At 44.1% G+C, this 17,358-nt stretch overlaps 1 protein-coding gene across 4 annotated transcripts in view; it reads left to right on the plus strand.

Moving 5' to 3' along the window:
- Window positions 1-384: 384 nt before the first annotated feature.
- Window positions 385-17,358, plus strand: part of LOC118380739 (sodium/calcium exchanger 3-like) — a 210,646-nt gene continuing 193,672 nt past the window's right edge. For 3 of the 4 annotated variants that reach the window (XM_052496203.1, XM_052496205.1, XM_052496206.1), the window contains exon 1: window positions 385-1,218. The gene's annotated coding sequence lies outside the window, so the exon portion shown is untranslated. The remainder of the gene's footprint in view (window positions 1,219-17,358) is intronic. The other variant, XM_052496204.1, reaches the window with a different exon arrangement.

Raw genomic sequence — 17,358 nt, forward strand, 5'->3', positions numbered from 1 at the left:
GTTATCCCACTAACACGAGGGTGGCCTAACCATAGCTCATTTTGAAACATTCCAGAATGATCCATGTAATTGGCATGAAGCAACAATATAACCGACTTCAGCAGCAGCCATAGAAGGCTACATTACAGTTTGAAAAGGAATCCATCGGATTCGGATGACGGATTAGCGTCCCAGCTAATCTCAGTCCCTATGGAATCTTTCTCCTCCCCAGCCCCGTCTGCACCATTGCAATAAAACAGAATATTCATGGTTTGTGTTGCAGCTCTCTCTCTCTCTCTCTATCTACCCAAGTCCCCCAGCTGATGGTGACGTAGATGCGCGCGTGTGTTTGTGTGTCTGTGTGACTTTTGGCGAAGGAGGGGGACGATAAAAGAGGCATGCAGGGGCGCAAGGCATTGCTCATTTAAGATGTTCTATTTGAATACAGAATATCATCTTTCTAAAGGAATTTCATCTGGATTTAAAATGTAAAACAAATAGACAATCTGGAGCTTCTGTCGGTCCGCGTGCCAAAATGATGTCAATGTATCATCAAATGGAATATTTGTGTTTGATTTATTTGAGATCGTAACGTTGGATATAGCCTTGGTCGGTTATTTCGCAAGACTGGTGTGCCATATATATATATATATATATATTAAAGTTGACCAACGGACTGGACAGCAAAAGGAGCCGCATCTATACCGAGACCATCAGAATACATTTTCTGCGCTAACGCAGAGGAGATGGGCAGGAGAGGCGGCGAGCACTGCTGTCGGCTTGCGGGAGAAGAGAAGAGCCGTTTGGGTTTGCATGGATTTGGATTCTAAGGTCCCCTTCCATCGGTTCAGACCTCAGAATGACGTCTTCTTCGCCGCTGACAGCTTGACGTTTGGTCTATCTATCTGCCTGGCGGAACGGGCTAACGGCAAAAAAGGACGGGAGGAAAAGAAGAGCGAGCCATCACTTCACGGGTTTGATCGATCGGTCGGAAGCAGAACGGGCTTGGGGACCAGTTTGAGTGTGCGTGAGGAAACCGATATCGCCTCTGGGGCATTCTTTCAACGGCAGGAGGCTAGGAGGCTACAGCACGTTTGACTGAGGAGGAGGAGGTGCTGATACAAACAAAATAAACCTTTACAGCTGACCAAATAGATACCTCGGAGTCAAAAAAAGGGGGTCGATAGGAAAAGAGGCATTACGCAGTGTCGACCAAAACACTTCAGGATACAAGTACAGGTGGGCTGTAATGAAATGCATTCGCCAGGGTCTCGTTAGTATCTATAACTCAATGATATGCATGCGATAGCATGCAATGGACGTTGAAACTGTAGGGCTGTACAATAACACTGTGCAACTCTCAAGGAGGGACCTTGGACACGAAAGGGGATGTATAACATTGAGTATAGGACAACTAGCTATGCAATGTGGAAGGCGTACGAGTCCTTTAAAATGTCATTTTACGTTCGTTTTTGACCTATACATTATATATATGCTACAGTGTTTCTGAGAAGCGATGCAGACAGACTGCTAGATCCGGATAAGCCGAGGCGGTAATAATTGAAATGTATTTATGTGCCTATGATCATAATGAATATCCCCGAGCCTATAACAAGGGCCAATGCTGTGTCTTAAACACATGCAGTGGCAGTACAAGGTTCCACCAGACGAGCTCTTCGTATGGAGGAGGGGTTCTTCACAGCGTCACAGCAAACATCGCCTAGGCAATGCCTTATGAGTCAGTCAGTCCATGTGCATCAGTAGAGTTGAGGATGAGGACTGTGTGTTTGATGCGGTGTGCCACGCCACGCTAGAGGGGGAAGCTGATTAGAGCGAGTGTGTCACCTCTCCGGGGTGCTGCTCCGTTTGCGCCTACAGATATAACGCAATCAATCTCTCTGTAGGGTCCACACCCCATGACAGTCAAATCACAGCTGCGTTATGTAGAGAAATACAGGGCTACACATTGGATATAGCCTCTGGCCCTATTGGTGATTGACAAGCATGGGCTGGCCAATCACATAGCTGTGTCAGCCCTATTGGTGATTGACAAGCATGGGCTGGCCAATCACATAGCTGTGTCAGCCCTATTGGTGATTGACAAGCATGGGCTGGCCAACCACATAGCTGTGTCAGCCCTATTGGTGATTGACAAGCATGGGCTGGCCAACCACATAGCTGTGTCAGCCCTATTGGTGATTGACAAGCATGGGCTGGCCAATCACATAGCTGTGTCAGCTCTATTGGTGATTGACAAATCACATGGGCAGCCCTGGCCAATCACATAGCTGTGTCAGCCCTATTGGTGATTGACAAGCATGGGCTGGCCAATCACATAGCTGTGTCAGCCCTATTGGTGATTGACAAGCATGGGCTGGCCAACCACATAGCTGTGTCAGCCCTATTGGTGATTGACAAGCATGGGCTGGCCAATCACATAGCTGTGTCAGCCCTATTGGTGATTGACAAGCATGGGCTGGCCAATCACATAGCTGTGTCAGCCCTATTGGTGATTGACAAGCATGGGCTGGCCAATCACATAGCTGTGTCAGCCCTATTGGTGATTGACAAGCATGGGCTGGCCAACCACATAGCTGTGTCAGCCCTATTGGTGATTGACAAGCATGGGCTGGCCAACCACATAGCTGTGTCAGCCCTATTGGTGATTGACCATGGGCTGGCCAATCACATGGTGATTGATTGACAAGCATGGGCTGGCCAATCACATAGCTGTGTCAGCCCTATTGGTGATTGACAAGCATGGGCTGGCCAATCACATATTGACTGCATGGGCTGGCAATCACATAGCTGTGTCAGCCCTATTGGTGATTGACAAGCATGGGCTGGCCAATCACATAGCTGTGTCAGCCCTATTGGTGATTGACAAGCATGGGCTGGCCAATCACATAGCTGTGTCAGCCCTATTGGTGATTGACAAGCATGGGCTGGCCAATCACATAGCTGTGTCAGCCCTATTGGTGATTGACAAGCATGGGCTGGCCAATCACATAGCTGTGTCAGCCCTATTGGTGATTGACAAGCATGGGCTGGCCAATCACATAGCTGTGTCAGCCCTATTGGTGATTGACAAGCATGGGCTGGCCAATCACATAGCTGTGTCAGCCCTATTGGTGATTGACAAGCATGGGCTGGCCAATCACATAGCTGTGTCAGCCGTATTGCTGATCGGTTAAACTACCGTTATTACATCACCTTATAGTTTGTACCACTTTGATGCCATTGTATTATGTATGGAAGCCTGGTGTCGTTTCTGATGATAAGGGTAGTAGGCTTTAGCGACAGTGTTGCCATACATATATATATATATATATATACGATTTACATAGAACAGATGATTATTCAATGTGTAAACGTGGCCTGGTTTATTTTCATAATGGTAGGTAGGTAGGGAAGTATGGCCCGGCCTGTAAGACTAGGCTAGGGATTCCCCCCTTAGGTAAAATGACAGTGAATCAGAACTGTCTGTGTCTGTGAGATGAGAAGAAAAAAAAAGGCCTTCTGAATGATTGATTCGGCAACAGCTGAGGCTGTCCATGTCGCCTCTGCTGAGTCCGTGTTTACGGGCCTCTCAAATTGCCATCTTAAACTAGCCTCTGCAAACCGGCTGTCCAAAATAGGGAAAGGGGGAAAAAGATCCGTAGGCGCCCGTCTCGGTTTCTCTCAGTGCGCCGAGCGAAGCACAGGCTACATCATGTCATGTGTCTCAGAGCGCGTTCACTGCTGACTCGGACGCATCATCAGCTGTGTGAGGGATCAAGGGGGGAGAGAGGGAGGTCTATCTATGTAGGGATAGAGGAAGAGAGGGAGGTCTATCTATGTAGGGATAGAGGAAGAGAGGGAGGCCTGTCTATGTAGGGATAGAGGAAGAGAGGGAGGCCTGTCTATGTAGGGATAGAGGAAGAGAGGGAGGCCTGTCTATGCAGGGAGAGAGGGAGGCCTGTCTATGTAGGGATAGAGGAAGAGAGGGAGGCCTGTCTATGTAGGGATAGAGGGAGAGAGGGAGGCCTGTCTATATAGGGATAGAGGGAGAGAGGGAGGCCTGTCTATGTAGGGAGAGTGGGAGGCCTGTCTATGTAGAGAGAGAGGGAGGCCTGTCTATGTAGGGAGAGAGGGAGGCCTGTCTATGTAGGGATAGAGGGAGAGAGGGAGGCCTGTCTATGTAGGGAGAGAGGGAGAGAGGGAGGTCTATCTATGTAGGGATAGAGGGAGGCCTGTCTATGTAGGGAGAGAGGGAGGCCTGTCTATGTAGGGATAGAGGGAGAGAGGGAGGCCTGTCTATGTAGGGAGAGAGGGAGAGAGGGAGGCCTGTCTGTAGGGATAGAGGGAGAGAGGGAGGCCTGTCTATGTAGGGATAGAGGGAGAGAGGGAGGCCTATCTATGTAGGGATGGAGGGAGAGTGGGAGGCCTGTCTATGTAGGGAGAGAGGGAGGCCTGTCTATGTAGGGAGAGAGGGAGGCCTGTCTATGTAGGGATAGAGGGAGAGAGGGAGGCCTGTCTATGTAGGGAGAGAGGGAGAGAGGGAGGTCTATCTATGTAGGGATAGAGGGATAGAGGGAGGCCTGTCTATGTAGGGATAGAGGGAGAGAGGGAGGCCTGTCTATGTAGGGATAGAGGGAGAGAGGGAGGCCTGTCTATGGAGGGATAGAGGGAGAGAGGGAGGCCTGTCTATGTTGGGATAGAGGGAGAGAGTGAGGCCTGTCTATGTATGGATAGAGGGAGAGAGGGAGGCCTGTCTATGTAGGGATAGAGGGAGAGAGGGAGGCCTGTCTATGTAGGGATAGAGGGAGAGAGGGAGGCCTGTCTATGGAGGGATAGAGGGAGAGAGGGAGGCCTGTCTATGTAGGGATAGAGGGAGAGAGGGAAGCCTATCTATGTAGGGAGAGAGGGAGGCCTGTCTATATAGGGATAGAGGGAGAGAGGGAGGCCTGTCTATATAGGGATAGAGGGAGAGAGGGAGGCCTGTCTATGTAGGGATAGAGGGAGAGAGGGAGGCCTGTCTATATAGGGATAGAGGGAGAGAGGGAGGCCTGTCTATGTAGGGATAGAGGGAGAGAGGGAGGCCTGTCTATGTAGGGAGAGTGGGAGGCCTGTCTATGTAGGGAGAGAGGGAGGCCTGTCTATGACGGGAGAGAGGGAGGCCTGTCTATGTAGGGATAGAGGGAGAGAGGGAGGCCTGTCTATGTAGGGAGAGAGGGAGAGAGGGAGGTCTATCTATGTAGGGAGAGAGGGAGGCCTATCTTTGTAGGGATGGAGAGAGAGAGGGAGGGGAGGCCTGTCTATGTAGGGATGGAGGAAGAGGGGGAGGGAGGGGAGGCCTGTCTATGTAGGGAGAGAAGGTGGTCTATCTATGTAGGGATAGAAGGAGAGAGGGAGGCCAGTCTATGTAGGGATGGAGGGAGAGAGGGAAGGCTGTCTATGTAGGGAGAGTGGGAGGTCTATCTATGTAGGGATAGAAGGAGAGAGGGAGGCCAGTCTATGTAGGGATAGAAGGAGAGAGGGAGGCCAGTCTATGTAGGGATGGAGGGAGAGAGGGAAGGATGTCTATGTAGGGATGCAGAGGCCGTCTTTAGAGCTCCACATAACTGAGGAACTAAAGAAAAAGTCAATGCTATGATATTACAAGACAGGTGGAGGTTTCAGACAACTGTATTGAGGCCATAGCAACAAGACAGGTAGAGGTTTCAGACAACTGTATTGAGGCCATAGCAACAAGACCGGTGGAGGTTTCAGACAACTGTATTGAGGCCATAGCAACAAGACAGGTAGAGGTTTCAGACAACTGTATTGAGGCCATAGCAACAAGACAGGTAGAGGTTTCAGACAACTGTATTGAGGCCATAGCAACAAGACCGGTGGAGGTTTCAGACAACTGTCTATGAGGCCATAGCAGGGACAGGTAGAGGTTTCAGACAACTGTCTTGAGGCTATAGCAACAAGACAGGTAGAGGTTTCAGACCTGTCTATGAGGCCATAGCAACAAGACAGGTAGAGGTTTCAGACAACTGTATATGAGGCCATAGCAACAAGACAGGTAGAGGTTTCAGACAACTGTATTGAGGCCATAGCAGACCGGTGAAGGTTTCAGACAACTGTATTGAGGCCATAGCAACAAGACAGGTAGATGTTTCAGACAACTGTATTGAGGCCATAGCAACAAGACCGGTGGAGGTTTCAGACAACTGTATTGAGGCCATAGCAGGGAGACCGGTGGAGGTTTCAGACAACTGCATTGAGACCATAGCAACAAGACAGGTAGAGGTTTCAGACAACTGTATTGAGGCCATAGCAACAAGACAGGTAGAGGTTTCAGACAACTGTATTGAGGCCATAGCAGACAGGGAGGCCTCAGACAACTGTATTGAGGCCATAGCAACAAGACAGGTAGAGAGGTATTGAGGCCATAGCAACAAGACAGGTAGGGTTTCAGACAACTGTAGGGCCATAGAGACCAGTGGAGGTTTCAGACAACTGTAGGAGACCATAGCAACAAGACAGGTAGAGGGGAGACAACTGTCTATGAGGGATAGAGGGAGACCGAGGGAGGTTTCAGACAACTGTATTGAGGCCATAGCAACAAGACCAGTGGAGGTTTCAGACAACTGTATTGAGGCCATAGCAACAAGACAGGTAGAGGTTTCAGACAACTGTATTGAGGCCATAGCAACAAGACCGGTGGAGGTTTCAGACAACTGTATTGAGGCCATAGCAACAAGACCGGTGGAGGTTTCAGACAACTGTATTGAGGCCATAGCAACAAGACCGGTGGAGATTTCAGACAACTGTATTGAGGCCATAGCAACAAGACAGGTAGAGGTTTCAGACAACTGTATTGAGGCCATAGCAACAAGACAGGTAGAGGTTTCAGACAACTGTATTGAGGCCATAGCAACAAGACAGGTGGAGGTTTCAGACAACTGTATTGAGGCCATAGCAACAAGACCGGTGGAGGTTTCAGACAACTGTATTGAGGCCATAGCAACAAGACAGGTAGAGGTTTCAGACAACTGTATTGAGGCCATAGCAACAAGACAGGTAGAGGTTTCAGACAACTGTATTGAGGCCATAGCAACAAGACAGGTAGAGGTTTCAGACAACTGTATTGAGGCCATAGCAACAAGACAGGTAGAGGTTTCAGACAACTGTATTGAGGCCATAGCAACAAGACAGGTGGAGGTTTCAGACAACTGTATTGAGGCCATAGCAACAAGACCAGTGGAGGTTTCAGACAACTGTATTGAGGCCATAGCAACAAGACAGGTAGAGGTTTCAGACAACTGTATTGAGGCCATAGCAACAAGACCGGTGGAGGTTTCAGACAACTGTATTGAGGCCATAGCAACAAGACAGGTTGAGGTTTCAGACAACTGTATTGAGGCCATAGCAACAAGACCGGTGGAGGTTTCAGACAACTGTATTGAGGCCATAGCAACAAGACCGGTGGAGGTTTCAGACAACTGTATTGAGGCCATAGCAACAAGACCGGTGGAGGTTTCAGACAACTGTATTGAGGCCATAGCAACAAGACAGGTAGAGGTTTCAGACAACTGTATTGAGGCCATAGCAACAAAACAGGTAGAGGTTTCAGACAACTGTATTGAGGCCATAGCAACAAGACAGGTAGAGGTTTCAGACAACTGTACTGAGGCCATAGCAACAAGACAGGTAGAGGTTTCAGACAACTTATTGAGGCCATAGCAACAAGACCGGTGGAGGTTTCAGACAACTGTATTGAGGCCATAGCAACAAGACAGGTAGAGGTTTCAGACAACTGTATTGAGGCCATAGCAACAAGACAGGTAGAGGTTTCAGACAACTGTATTGAGGCCATAGCAACAAGACAGGTAGAGGTTTCAGACAACTGTATTGAGGCCATAGCAACAAGACAGGTGGAGGTTTCAGACAACTGTATTGAGGCCATAGCAACAAGACAGGTAGAGGTTTCAGACAACTGTATTGAGGCCATAGCAACAAGACAGGTAGAGGTTTCAGACAACTGTATTGAGGCCATAGCAACAAGACAGGTAGAGGTTTCAGACAACTGTATTGAGGCCATAGCAACAAGACAGGTAGAGGTTTCAGACAACTGTATTGAGGCCATAGCAACAAGACAGGTAGAGGTTTCAGACAACTTATTGAGGCCATAGCAACAAGACAGGTAGAGGTTTCAGACAACTTATTGAGGCCATAGCAACAAGACAGGTAGAGGTTTCAGACAACTTATTGAGGCCATAGCAACAAGACAGGTAGAGGTTTCAGACAACTTATTGAGGCCATAGCAACAAGACAGGTAGAGGTTTCAGACAACTTATTGAGGCCATAGCAACAAGACAGGTAGAGGTTTCAGACAACTGTATTGAGGCCATAGCAACAAGACAGGTAGAGGTTTCAGACAACTTATTGAGGCCATAGCAACAAGACAGGTAGAGGTTTCAGACAACTTATTGAGGCCATAGCAACAAGACAGGTAGAGGTTTCAGACAACTGTATTGAGGCCATAGCAACAAGACCGGTGGAGGTTTCAGACAACTTATTGAGGCCATAGCAACAAGACAGGTAAAGGTTTCAGACAACTTATTGAGGCCATAGCAACAAGACAGGTAGAGGTTTCAGACAACTTATTGAGGCCATAGCAACAAGACAGGTAGAGGTTTCAGACAACTTATTGAGGCCATAGCAACAAGACAGGTAGAGGTTTCAGACAACTTATTGAGGCCATAGCAACAAGACAGGTAGAGGTTTCAGACAACTTATTGAGGCCATAGCAACAAGACAGGTGGAGGTTTCAGACAACTTATTGAGGCCATAGCAACAAGACAGGTAGAGGTTTCAGACAACTTATTGAGGCCATAGCAACAAGACAGGTAGAGGTTTCAGACAACTTATTGAGGCCATAGCAACAAGACAGGTAGAGGTTTCAGACAACTGTATTGAGGCCATAGCAACAAGACAGGTAGAGGTTTCAGACAACTTATTGAGGCCATAGCAACAAGACAGGTAGAGGTTTCAGACAACTTATTGAGGCCATAGCAACAAGACAGGTAGAGGTTTCAGACAACTTATTGAGGCCATAGCAACAAGACAGGTAGAGGTTTCAGACAACTTATTGAGGCCATAGCAACAAGACAGGTAGAGGTTTCAGACAACTTATTGAGGCCATAGCAACAAGACAGGTAGAGGTTTCAGACAACTTATTGAGGCCATAGCAACAAGACCGGGAGGTTTCAGACAACTTATTGAGGCCATAGCAACAAGACAGGTAGAGGTTTCAGACAACTTATTGAGGCCATAGCAACAAGACAGGTAGAGGTTTCAGACAACTTATTGAGGCCATAGCAACAAGACAGGTAGAGGTTTCAGACAACTTATTGAGGCCATAGCAACAAGACAGGTAGAGGTTTCAGACAACTTATTGAGGCCATAGCAACAAGACAGGTAGAGGTTTCAGACAACTTATTGAGGCCATAGCAACAAGACAGGTAGAGGTTTCAGACAACTTATTGAGGCCATAGCAACAAGACAGGTAGAGGTTTCAGACAACTTATTGAGGCCATAGCAACAAGACAGGTGAAGGTTTCAGACAACTGTATTGAGGCCATAGCAACAAGACAGGTAGAGGTTTCAGACAACTTATTGAGGCCATAGCAACAAGACAGGTAGAGGTTTCAGACAACTTATTGAGGCCATAGCAACAAGACAGGTAGAGGTTTCAGACAACTTATTGAGGCCATAGCAACAAGACAGGTAGAGGTTTCAGACAACTTATTGAGGCCATAGCAACAGGACAGGTAGAGGTTTCAGACAACTTATTGAGGCCATAGCAACAAGACAGGTGGAGGTTTCAGACAACTTATTGAGGCCATAGCAACAAGACAGGTAGAGGTTTCAGACAACTTATTGAGGCCATAGCAACAAGACAGGTAGAGGTTTCAGACAACTTATTGAGGCCATAGCAACAAGACAGGTGGAGGTTTCAGACAACTTATTGAGGCCATAGCAACAAGACAGGTAGAGGTTTCAGACAACTTATTGAGGCCAGGGTTATTGCACATTCATATTTTAACACTTTATATTTTGGTCTAAGTTGCTGTTATAGCTACCTAATAACATTTAATTTTGTTTTGTAAAATATGGTCCTTTGTAGTAATCTTGCGTTATTGCATAATGTTTAGAGATAGACGTGGTCGTGTTAGAGATGGGTATCTGTTACGGTGTCGTTCTGATTGCATAATGTTTAGAGATAGACGTGGTCGTGTTAGAGATGGGTATCTGATACGGTGTCGTTCTGATTGCATAATGTTTAGAGATAGACGTGGTCGTGTTAGAGATGGGTATCTGATACGGTGTCGTTCTGATTGCATAATGTTTAGAGATAGACGTGGTCGTGTTAGAGATGGGTATCTGATACGGTGTCGTTCTGATCGTATGTTTTATTTCTATATTCGTTTACAGGTTTACAATTGTAAGTGTCATTGGAAAGGGGGCTAGGCAACATGGCTGACAGTCTATCTGGGAGTTTAACCCAACACCACCGGAGCTGTGAGGCCCGAGCAGCTCTGTCCAGAGGCCGTTGTGCTCAATTTAGCCATCAGTCCTTTGTTTTAGTTTACGGTAATGTCCATGGTGCTGAATGTTGTAGTTTACGGTACAGTCCGTAGTGCTGAATGTTGTAGTTTACGGTACAGTCCTTGGTGCTGAATGTTGTAGTTTACGGTACTGTCCTTGGTGCTGAATGTTGTAGTTTACGGTATTGTCCGTGGTGCTGAATGTTGTAGTTTACGGTACTGTCCGTAGTGCTGAATGTTGTAGTTTACGGTACAGTCCGTGGTGCTGAATGTTGTAGTTTACGGTACAGTCCGTGGTGCTGAATGTTGTAGTTTACGGTATGGACCGTGGTGCTGAATGTTGTAGTTTACGGTATGGACCGTGGTGCTGAATGTTGTAGTTTACGGTATGGACCGTGGTGCTGAATGTTGTAGTTTACGGTATTGTCCATGGTGCTGAATGTTGTAGTTTACGGTACTGTCCATGGTGCTGAATGTTGTAGTTTACGGTACTGTCCATGGTGCTGAATGTTGTAGTTTACGGTACAGTCCGTAGTGCTGAATGTTTTAGTTTACGGTACAGTCCGTGGTGCTGAATGTTGTAGTTTACGGTATGGACCGTGGTGCTGAATGTTGTAGTTTACGGTACTGTCCATGGTGCTGAATGTTGCAGTTTACTGTATGGACCGTGGTGCTGAATGTTGTAGTTTACGGTACTGTCCATGGTGCTGAATGTTGTAGTTTACGGTATGGACCGTGGTGCTGAATGTTGTAGTTTACGGTACTGTCCGTAGTGCTGAATGTTGTAGTTTACGGTACTGTCCGTAGTGCTGAATGTTGTAGTTTACGGTACAGTCCGTGGTGCTGAATGTTGTAGTTTACGGTATGGACCGTGGTGCTGAATGTTGTAGTTTACGGTACTGTCCATGGTGCTGAATGTTGCAGTTTACTGTATAAGGGCACATCAAGGGATTCCAACAGACTACTAAAAAGGTTTATTCCACTGGAAAAATAGCACTTTTATGGGATATTGTATCTTCAGCTTGTTTTTTTAGCGTTGTTTGGTCTCTGGGGATGACGTTACTGGCTGGATATTGTCCACACACACACACGTACGCACGTACACGTACACACACACACACACACACACACACACACACACACACACACACACACACACACACACACACACACACACACACACACACACACACACACACACACACACACACAAATCTGGAAAGGAATTTTGTCACATGAGTTGTGGTGAATCTGTCACCTCCTCTAGCCCATGTATTGATGTGTGACTGATGATATCGTGTTTCCCCGATTTCCTCATCATTCCCTCGTAATTACAGGAATCTTCCAGCCAGGATTTCTGGAAAACTGGGGAATGTGAGGAAAATGACTGGAATTCTTTCTTGTTGTCCCAATTACTCTATCAACCCCTTTTCTCCTTAGAATATCGTATTCATATCTACAGCTTGCTTTTCAAACAACCAACCGTCATTGTTCAAAAGATAATATACCAATATTACCCACTCCTTCCTTCACACTACTTTGAAATAAGACAACCTGCACTTTAAAATGAACTTTTAAAGGTTAAAAGACGTACCTAGAACGAGACTTTAATTCCTCATTGTATTTTAAGAAGGTGAAGGGAAATGGGTGCTGCTGCTGTAATAAAACTTGTAATCCTCAATAGGATTCAGGACAGAAACAGAATGATTCAGGATAGAAACAGAATGATTCAGGTCAGAAACAGAATTATTCAGGACAGAAACAGAATGATTCAGGATAGAAACAGAATTATTCAGGACAGAAACAGAATGATTCAGGATAGAAACAGAATGATTCAGGATAGAAACAGAATGATTCAGGACAGAAACAGAATGATTCAGGATAGAAACAGAATGATTCAGGACATAAACAGAATTATTCAGGACAGAAACAGAATGATTCAGGATAGAAACAGAATGATTCAGGATAGAAACAGAATGATTCAGGATAGAAACAGAATGATTCAGGACAGAAACAGAATGATTCAGGATAGAAACAGAATGATTCAGGATAGAAACAGAATGATTCAGGATAGAAACAGAATGATTCAGGACAGAAACAGAATGATTCAGGATAGAAACAGAATGATTCAGGACAGAAACAGAATGATTCAGGACAGAAACAGAATGATTCAGGATAGAAACAGAATGATTCAGGATAGAAACATAATGATTCAGGACAGAAACAGAATGATTCAGGTCAGAAACAGAATGATTCAGGATAGAAACAGAATGATTCAGGATAGAAACAGAATGATTCAGGACAGAAACAGAATGATTCCGAACCTCTCTGAGAGATTGTTTTAATTGGGCCAAAACTGCCTTTGTGTCTCGGGGACCTCTAGGCGAGGTGACTGGCTGTGATTGGCCCCCACCTGCTTCCTCCACACACACGCACGCACGCACGCCCCCACGCACATGACACACACACACACACACACACACACACACACACACACACACACACACACACACACACACACACACACACACACACACACAGGGGGCCAAAACTGAGATGGAGAGTGCAGGCTTTTATGAACGACTCCCAACATCACCCTTAATAAGGCTTTAATAAACGACTCCCAACCATTACCCTTAATAAGGCTTTAATAAACGACTCCCAACATTACCCTTAATAAGGCTTTAATAAACAACTCCCAACAATACCCTTAATAAACGACTCCCAACAATACCCTTAATAAACGACTCCCAACATTACCCTTAAGGCTTTAATAAACGACTCCCAACATTACCCTTAAGGCTTTAATAAACGACTCCCAACATTACCCTTAATAAGGCTTTAATAAACGACTCCCAACATTACCCTTAATAAGGCTTTAATAAACAACTCCCAACAATACCCTTAATAAACGACTCCCAACAATACCCTTAATAAACGACTCCCAACATTACCCTTAAGGCTTTAATAAACGACTCCCAACATTACCCTTAAGGCTTTAATAAACGACTCCCAACATTACCCTTAAGGCTTTAATAAACGACTCCCAACATTACCCTTAAGGCTTTAATAAACGACTCCCAACATTACCCTTAAGGCTTTAATAAACGACTCCCAACATTACCCTTAAGGCTTTAATAAACGACTCCCAACATTACCCTTAAGGCTTTAATAAACGACTCCCAACATTACCCTTAAGGCTTTAATAAACGACTCCCAACAATACCCTTAAGGCTTTAATAAATGACTCCCAACCATTACCCTTAATAAGGCTTTAATAAACGACTCCCAACCATTACCCTTAATAAGGCTTTAATAAACGACTCCCAAACATTACCCTTAATAAGGCTTTAATAAACGACTCCCAAACATTACCCTTAATAAGGCTTTAATAAACGACTCCCAACCATTACCCTTAATAAACGACTCCCAACCATTACCCTTAATAAACGACTCCCAACCATTACCCTTAATAAGGCTTTAATAAACGACTCCCAACCATTACCCTTAATAAGGCTTTAATAAACGACTCCCAACCATTACCCTTAATAAACGACTCCCAACCATTACCCTTAATAAACGACTCCCAACCATTACCCTTAATAAGGCTTTAATAAACGACTCCCAACCATTAACCTTAATAAGGCTTTAATAAACGACTCCCAACCATTACCCTTAATAAGGCTTTAATAAATGACTCCCAACCATTACCCTTAATAAGGCTTTAATAAACGACTCCCAACATTACCCTTAAGGCTTTAATAAACGACTCCCAACATTACCCTTAATAAGGCTTTAATAAACGACTCCCAACCATTACCCATAAGGCTTTAATAAACGACTCCCAACATTACCCTTAATAAGGCTTTAATAAGCGACTCCCAACATTACCCTTAATAAGGCTTTAATAAACAACTCCCAACATTAACCTTAATAAGGCTTTAATAAACGACTCCCAACATTACCCATAATAAGGCTTTAATAAACGACTCCCAACATTACCCTTAATAAGGCTTTAATAAACAACTCCCAACATTAACCTTAATAAGGCTTTAATAAACGACTCCCAACATTACCCTTAATAAGGCTTTAATAAACGACTCCCAACATTACCCTTAATAAGGCTTTAATAAACGACTCCCAACATTACCCTTAAGGCTTTAATAAACGACTCCCAACCATTACCCTTAATAAACGACTCCCAACTATTACCCTTAATAAGGCTTTAATAAACGACTCCCAACCATTAACCTTAATAAGGCTTTAATAAACGACTCCCAACCATTACCCTTAATAAACGACTCCCAACATTACCCTTAATAAGGCTTTAATAAACGACTCCCAACATTACCCTTAAGGCTTTAATAAACGACTCCCAACCATTACCCTTAATAAACGACTCCCAACTATTACCCTTAATAAGGCTTTAATAAACGACTCCCAACCATTAACCTTAATAAGGCTTTAATAAACGACTCCCAACATTACCCTTAATAAACGACTCCCAACCATTACCCTTAATAAACGACTCCCAACTATTACCCTTAATAAGGCTTTAATAAACGACTCCCAACCATTAACCTTAATAAGGCTTTAATAAACGACTCCCAACCATTACCCTTAATAAACGACTCCCAACCATTACCCTTAAGGCTTTAATAAACGACTCCCAAACATTACCCTTAATAAGGCTTTAATACACGACTCCCAACATTACCCTTAATAAGGCTTTAATAAACGACTCCCAAACATTACCCTTAATAAGGCTTTAATAAACAACTCCCAACCATTACCCTTAATAAGGCTTTAATAAACGACTCCCAACCATTACCCTTAATAAACGACTCCCAACCATTACCCTTAAGGCTTTAATAAACGACTCCCAACCATTACCCTTAATAAGGCTTTAATACACGACTCCCAACATTACCCTTAATAAGGCTTTAATAAACGACTCCCAACCATTACCCTTAATAAGGCTTTAATAAACGACTCCCAACCATTACCCTTAATAAACGACTCCCAACCATTACCCTTAAGGCTTTAATAAACGACTCCCAACCATTACCCTTAATAAGGCTTTAATACACGACTCCCAACATTACCCTTAATAAGGCTTTAATAAACGACTCCCAACCATTACCCTTAATAAGGCTTTAATAAACGACTCCCAACCATTACCCTTAATAAGGCTTTAATAAACGACTCCCAACCATTACCCTTAATAAACGACTCCCAACCATTACCCTTAAGGCTTTAATAAACAACTCCCAACCATTACCCTTAATAAGGCTTTAATACACGACTCCCAACATTACCCTTAATAAGGCTTTAATAAACGACTCCCAACAATACCCTTAATAAACGACTCCCAACATTACCCTTAAGGCTTTAATAAACGACTCCCAACATTACCCTTAAGGCTTTAATAAACGACTCCCAACATTACCCTTAAGGCTTTAATAAACGACTCCCAACATTACCCTTAAGGCTTTAATAAACGACTCCCAACATTACCCTTAAGGCTTTAATAAACGACTCCCAACATTACCCTTAAGGCTTTAATAAACGACTCCCAACATTACCCTTAAGGCTTTAATAAACGACTCCCAACATTACCCTTAAGGCTTTAATAAACGACTCCCAACAATACCCTTAAGGCTTTAATAAACGACTCCCAACCATTACCCTTAATAAGGCTTTAATAAACGACTCCCAAACATTACCCTTAATAAGGCTTTAATAAACGACTCCCAACATTACCCTTAAGGCTTTAATAAACGACTCCCAACCATTACCCTTAATAAACGACTCCCAACCATTACCCTTAATAAGGCTTTAATAAACGACTCCCAACCATTACCCTTAATAAGGCTTTAATAAACGACTCCCAAACATTACCCTTAATAAGGCTTTAATAAACGACTCCCAAACATTACCCTTAATAAGGCTTTAATAAACGACTCCCAACCATTACCCTTAATAAACGACTTTACCCTTAATAAACGACTCCCAACCATTACCCTTAATAAGGCTTTAATAAACGACTCCCAACCATTACCCTTAATAAGGCTTTAATAAACGACTCCCAACCATTACCCTTAATAAACGACTCCCAACCATTACCCTTAATAAACGACTCCCAACCATTACCCTTAATAAGGCTTTAATAAACGACTCCCAACCATTAACCTTAATAAGGCTTTAATAAACGACTCCCAACCATTACCCTTTAATAAATGACTCCCAACCATTACCCTAATATGGCTTTTAATAAACGACTCCCAACATTACCCTTAAGGCTTTAATAAACGACTCCCAACATTACCCTTAATAAGGCTTTAATAAACGACTCCCAACCATTACCCATAAGGCTTTAATAAACGACTCCCAACATTACCCTTAATAAGGCTTTAATAAGCGACTCCCAACATTACCCTTAATAAGGCTTTAATAAACAACTCCCAACATTAACCTTAATAAGGCTTTAATAAACGACTCCCAACATTACCCTTAATAAGGCTTTAATAAACGACTCCCAACATTACCCTTAATAAGGCTTTAATAAACAACTCCCAACATTAACCTTAATAAGGCTTTAATAAACGACTCCCAACATTACCCTTATAAGGCTTTAATAAACGACTCCCAACATTACCCTTAATAAGGCTTTAATAAACGACTCCCAACATTACCCTTAATAAAACGGCTTTAATAAAAACGACTCCCAACTATTACCCTTAATAAGGCTTTAATAAACGACTCCCAACCATTAACCTTAATAAGGCTTTAATAA

Source organism: Oncorhynchus keta, chromosome 35, assembly GCF_023373465.1.
Source record: "Oncorhynchus keta strain PuntledgeMale-10-30-2019 chromosome 35, Oket_V2, whole genome shotgun sequence".
NCBI lineage: Eukaryota > Metazoa > Chordata > Actinopteri > Salmoniformes > Salmonidae > Oncorhynchus > Oncorhynchus keta.